The sequence below is a fragment of the Beta vulgaris genome, chromosome 5, assembly GCF_026745355.1.
Source record: "Beta vulgaris subsp. vulgaris cultivar EL10 chromosome 5, EL10.2, whole genome shotgun sequence".
Classification (NCBI taxonomy): Eukaryota; Viridiplantae; Streptophyta; class Magnoliopsida; order Caryophyllales; family Amaranthaceae; genus Beta; species Beta vulgaris.
This window is the reverse complement of record NC_079206.1, coordinates 45,603,591-45,609,549: the sequence shown is the minus strand read 5'-3', so window position 1 is coordinate 45,609,549 and position 5,959 is coordinate 45,603,591. Positions and strand designations below refer to the sequence as shown.

At 33.9% G+C, this 5,959-nt stretch overlaps 1 long non-coding RNA gene across 1 annotated transcript; it reads left to right on the top strand.

Moving 5' to 3' along the window:
* Nucleotides 1–1,452: 1,452 nt before the first annotated feature.
* On the top strand, nt 1,453–4,238 carry LOC125494071 (uncharacterized). Its single transcript, XR_007270474.2, has 4 exons — nt 1,453–1,968; nt 3,191–3,248; nt 3,443–3,498; nt 3,902–4,238. It is a non-coding gene; the product is annotated as an uncharacterized LOC125494071 (long non-coding RNA).
* Nucleotides 4,239–5,959: the final 1,721 nt, after the last annotated feature.

Below are 5,959 nucleotides of genomic sequence, written 5' to 3'. Positions count from 1 at the left end.
ATATAATCCAGAAAATTCGAAGTAGTCAACGCCAAAATTCGAACTAACTCGAAGCAGAATTTTACCCCAAAACCCCTCAAAATTCAAAGCCCCAAACCCACATAATTTAAGCAGAATAGTGTCGGTAATGAGGTGTATCCCGCTATGAGTGTCGTAGATTTAGAGGTTTCAATTCAAATCAATCAAGTATGGACTTCTAGATTCACAATCCCTTGCTAAACCTAGTAGTCATAATCCAATTTAGACCTAATTTTAGGTTGATTAATCCTATCCTTATGAATATTGGAAATCAAATGTCACAATCAATCAATTAACTCTTATCAAGTACTCATCATGCAATCAATGCAATACTTTGACTTCTTTTACTTCCTCTAGCAAAGGAAGCTACTCACTCATGGCTAAAATTCATATTCAAAAGAGAATATCCTAGGATTAACCTAGAAATTGAGATGAACAAGCAAAAGAACGATTAAACTAGCAATTAATAGAAATTGAAAGCTAGAGCATGAAATTGAAACTAAATCTAACATGAATTGAGGAAACTAAAAGCAAAACATGAATTAAAAGACAAGTAATTGAAAGAACAAAGAAAAAATGAACTAAAGCATGAAATCAAAGGGAAAGCTTGAAAAGATGAGACAAGAGTGAGAAATTCTTATTAAAAGGGAATAAGGGAAATAAAAGAATAAAAACAAAAATAAAATGAAAAAGAGAAATAAGAAGTAAAAGAAAAAGAAAAGGAAATTACGGAAAACAAAGCCACGTCATTCAGCTTGCTCTCTATTAGAGATGGTTGTTTACCCTGGACCCTGTCCAAACCCTACCCTACCCTACCTTACCCTAATTTAAGGGTATGGGTCTTGATTTTTTTTACCCTATGGGTATGAGTTATGACTATGGGTAAAATTATATATGTATTTTTTTAAAATTTTGAATATATAGGAAGAAGATCATGTGAAAATCGTGAAAACTATGAAAAGCAAATTAAAAGGTGTACATATGATGTTAAAAGAGGAATTTGTTTTTCATTAATGATTTTGTCGTAAATATTAACAACTTTATTTCGAAACGATACACCTTCAATTGTAACATTTACCATTTAATTTCAAAATATATCATTTTTAGTTCTAATATAAACTAATATATGAAAAACTCTAAACTACTAATCTTCTATATACTTTCGTAGAAACAAAATTTGCCGCTCTACTTTCTCAATTCTCAATCTAACTCTCACTTTTCGATCGTAGTTTTGCAAAAAATCTAATAGAAATGATATTTTGTGATGTATATTGAAGGTTTATTATATTTCGGAAAAAAATTACACTATACTCATTAAGGACCTTAGACCCTACCCATACCCTATCGAACCCTATGGGTACAGGTAATGATGATTGCATAAATTTGTCCCTAGCTCAAACGATGGGACTGGTGGATTTTTTGAACCTTATCAAATGTTTACAATATTAAAGAACCACTTATTCCTATTAAGTGGTGATTTTGATTTTACTTATTTTTTTTAAAAAAATTCCATATATAACTAATTATTAATAAAAATCAACACACACATCTATAATCCACTAGTAGCAGTTAATCACCTCTTATTCAAAAATAAAGGTAAAACCCGTAATATACTATTCTTTAATTACTTAATTGTACTTTTAATTTACTTCATCATTAACAAATTGCCGATGCAAGCGTATAACTTCTTGACTTCTTCCATCTTCCCTCAAATACGCACTACCCGAGCAAAAAAAAAAAATTGCACATACACCCGCCTGAATTTGCACCACAGTCGCCGGCAATCGTCGCATTTACCTCGCCGGCCAATTCGTCTGCGCCAGTGGAGTCGTCTTTGCCGTCGTCCAATTACCCGATAGAACAAGAGTCGTCTTTGTCCGCCATTGTTCCATTACCACAACCACGCCACAGCCACGCCACAACGACGCCAATTCGTCCGCCAGTATACTGGTAATAAACTAATCATTTCCAATTCGTCTCTCCCTCAACTTGTTTTGTTAGGGTAATTGAATTATATATATTTTTATCAGAATTCTTGTTTGTTTGTAGATGTTCATTATAAATAAATTAAATTGTGTCTAGAAATTAAATCTTTTTGAAACTTATTAGAGTATGATGGTAGATGAATTGTGTGAAAATCACTTGAAACGAAAAAATCAGAACTTTATGCGGAATTCAAAAAAATTTGTGAAATAATTTATAAAAATCGAAAAAAGAAATGAAAGGGAGTTTAAAATTAGACATGGCTAAAATGGGAGCAGTGATGAGGGCTTTTTTTAGATGTTGAAAGGTTGTAGTGGCTACAGGCGTCAGTCCAAAGCTATCTGTTTTGAGTTGTTGGGTTAGGGGGTGGGCTATGTTGGCATATCCTTGCAAAAACTTAGAGGCGAGTAAGTAACTGCGTTCAGCATGAGGTGGGAACTCACTAGACAAGGCAGAAGCGTTGTTACTGGGTCCATGTTTGTAGTGTATAGTGAAATCATAGCAAATGCCATGTATAGTAAAAAATGGCGTTGGCTAATTTAATAGATTATGATATGAATGAACTTAGTCTTAGTCTGCTTCATGCACCAGATATTGACATGGTGCACTGCCGCACTTAGGAACCCAAGCAACCACATCATATATGCACGACATCCACCAGCCAATTTCTTTTCGCGGGAGTGTCACAGCTCCAAGCTTATTAATCTCTAAGGACTAAGATATGTTCATATTGGGAACACATAACTTGAACTTGTGTCTCCTGGTGCACTTAGTATGATAAGAAACACAATCTATGTTATTAAGGAAACTACATTTTATCTTGATACATTTGCCCACTTGAGGGAAGTCAACAAATAAGTTTGTCAATAGCTGTATATGCATAATTTGTTGATAAGATCACTATTTAGCTTTTACTTCCCTCTAGTCCATTTCCTTTCTCATATGTATCAAGTTGCGGATCTTTTCTTTTTGTTGGCCAGGCTAAGGAAAGCTAGATTCATGTCACTGATCAAGTACTTCTACCATTAAGATCTTTAGTCATATTAACAATATAAGATTGATGTCTAAGTCTTTTTTTTTTTGTTTAATATAAAGAGTGATGTCTAAGTTTTTACATCAACCTTGTTATTGGGTCAATAATTTTTCCACAAATTTTTGGTGCTCTGGTCTAATTTGCCTTCTGTTCTAGGAGGGGGATGCTTGTGACTTTGTTGGTTTGAGTGAATGGTCAAATGCCTACCCAAAAGGTAGTGTCTCCATTTTTGCACAACTAATCCATCAATTCTTTTTCATAAATAGACCTGCCAAAGTCTTGCTAAATTAAGCATAATTTTGTTCCGTGACCAGTTCACTTGATTTTTCCAAAAACACAGGTAAATAAGATCTCAAACAAATAGATAAACAAGATTCTAATACTGTTTTTTTGTTTTCTTTCGAATAGTACAGATGAAAATGCAAATGCATTGCAAATCATCTTCTCAGGATCCTAGTTGGCTGGTGTGTTTCCATGATTATTTTTCAATGTATATTCTTAATGGTTGGTTATCATATGTGAATGCAATATGTGATGTGAGAAGTCGTGTTAATGATCATTAGGTTGGTTGCTTTGAGAATCTCTAATACACTGTTCTTGGTATTTGCTTATTGTCAGATTGGTTTGTCATTGTAACTGAACAGTATCCTGAATTACCTTTCTTCTTTTGTTTGTCCTCTTCAATTTCTGGTATCCCTTCGCTTTGTTTACTTCCCAATGCTTGCATTATTGTCAGATTGGTTTGTCATTGTAACTGAACAATATCCTAAATTACCTTTTTTTCTTCTGTTTGTCCTCTAAAATTTCTAGTATTCCTTCTTTGTTTATTTTCCAATGCTTATCTTTTCAATGTTTTATACTTTGCAGTACTTTGGCGGAGTTACAACTGAATTTTCTCAAAATGAGCTTGATGAGTTAAGAGACTTGTGGATCAAATATGTGGATGAATATAAACAAGTGGATGAAGAAGATTCGGAAGATAATGACGATTTTAATTAGTATGTGTGTATTTTCTTTTTGAGCGGGATTACGAAGGTGCTTCTATTTTTGTGCATAGGAATTGGAAGAGACAGGCTTAGGTGTTCTATTATTTTTTTATAACTTTGTTAAATTTTTGGAATCTTTTAACATTATATTGATATGCATGTGATTTTTGTAGTAAATGATATTGAATGAATGAAAAGGTATTCCAATTTTAAAGTCATCTGAATTATCTCAATACAAGTGCCTAGATGTAAATTACTTGTAGATTGTGAAAGACACGCATTGAGCAGGTGAAACGGATTGGAGAAGCATATAATAATATTGAAATATTGTTATTGTCGTTTTTTTTTAAAAAATTAACGAGACCACATTTTCCTTTCCGGTGGTGTTTTAGTGAATGATAAAAAAGACAACCTAGATATTAAAAATGGTTTCTTTGTAAGATAAAGAAAACCACCTATCTGTAAAATGTGGTGCCTTATCCTTCTAATTTTTTTCTATTCAAATTCATAAATAACCACTTATTTTAAGGAAGTGGTCTCTTTTATCAAATTAAGAATTTTTTTCCTAAACCAAATATTATATTGCTTTTGATCCAAATAACCAAAATAAATACGCAAGGGGTGGATCCTCATAAAGAAAATGAAAACAGGTCAGGTTTGAGGACTAACCCTCACACGTCGAACCAGGTTCAAGTCAGGTCTGAATCAGGTTGATCCAGCGGTCAGATCTGTTTCTGACACCACTACGGCCTGGTCTGGGTAATCCCAGGTTAGGTTTCGATCAAGTCTAGAGATTGACCCTCACAGGTCGAACCAGGTTCAAATTAGGTCAATATCAGGTTGACCCAGCAGTCAGAAGAGTTTTTTACACCACTAACGACAATTCAAGTGACACTAAAAAGTATCTTTAGATGCAACAATAATCTATGTGATGCTAAAAAAAATGGCTATCGAAACAACTAAATTCATGTGACGTTAAATACATGGCTTTATAGACAACTAACTACAGTTGATGCTGAAAAAATGGCTTTAGAGACAACTAAAGTCATGTGATGCTAAATACATGGCTTTAGAGACAACTAACTACAGTTCATGCTGAAAAAATGGCTTTAGAGACAACTAACTACAGTTCATGCTGAAAAAATGGCTTTAGAGACAACTAAATTCATGTGACGCTAAATACATGGCTTTAGACACAACTAACTACAGTTGATGCTGAAAAAAATGGCTTTAGAGACAACTAAAGTCATGTGACACTAAATACATGGCTTTAGAGACAACTAACTACAGTTGATGCTAAAAAAAATGGCTTTAGAGACAATTAAATTCATGTGATGCTAAAAATATGGATTTAGAGACAACCAATATTCATGTGATGCTAAAAACATGGTTTTAGAGGCAACCAACATTCATCTGATGCTAATATGTATCTTAGAGGCACCAGAATATACTTGACACTAAAAACCATATAATTAGAGGCAACCATGTTTATGTGATGGTAAAAGGGGGTTTTAGAGGCAAGTCGGCCAAATGATGTGCCTCTATAGCCAATTTTTTTTGTAGTGGAATGGATCGAGTGTGTTCTCGAAGATTGATTTGCGTTCGGGGTATCACCAATTGAGGGTAGCTGATAAGGATGTGCCTAAGACTGCCTTTAGAACACGTTATGGTCACTATGAGTTCAGTATAATGCCATTTGGGTTAACCAATGCACCTTCTATATTTATAGACTTAATGAATGGGATCTTCCATGAGTATCTAGATAAGTTTGTGGTGGTTTTCATTGATGACATAATGATATATTCGAGGAACGAGGTTGAGCATGATGAGCACTTGAGGATCATTTTGGAGACACTTAGGAAAAGCCAATTGTATGCCAAGTTCTCTAAGTGTGAGTTCCGTTTGGATAAAGTAGCGTTTTTGGGTCACTATGCGTCTA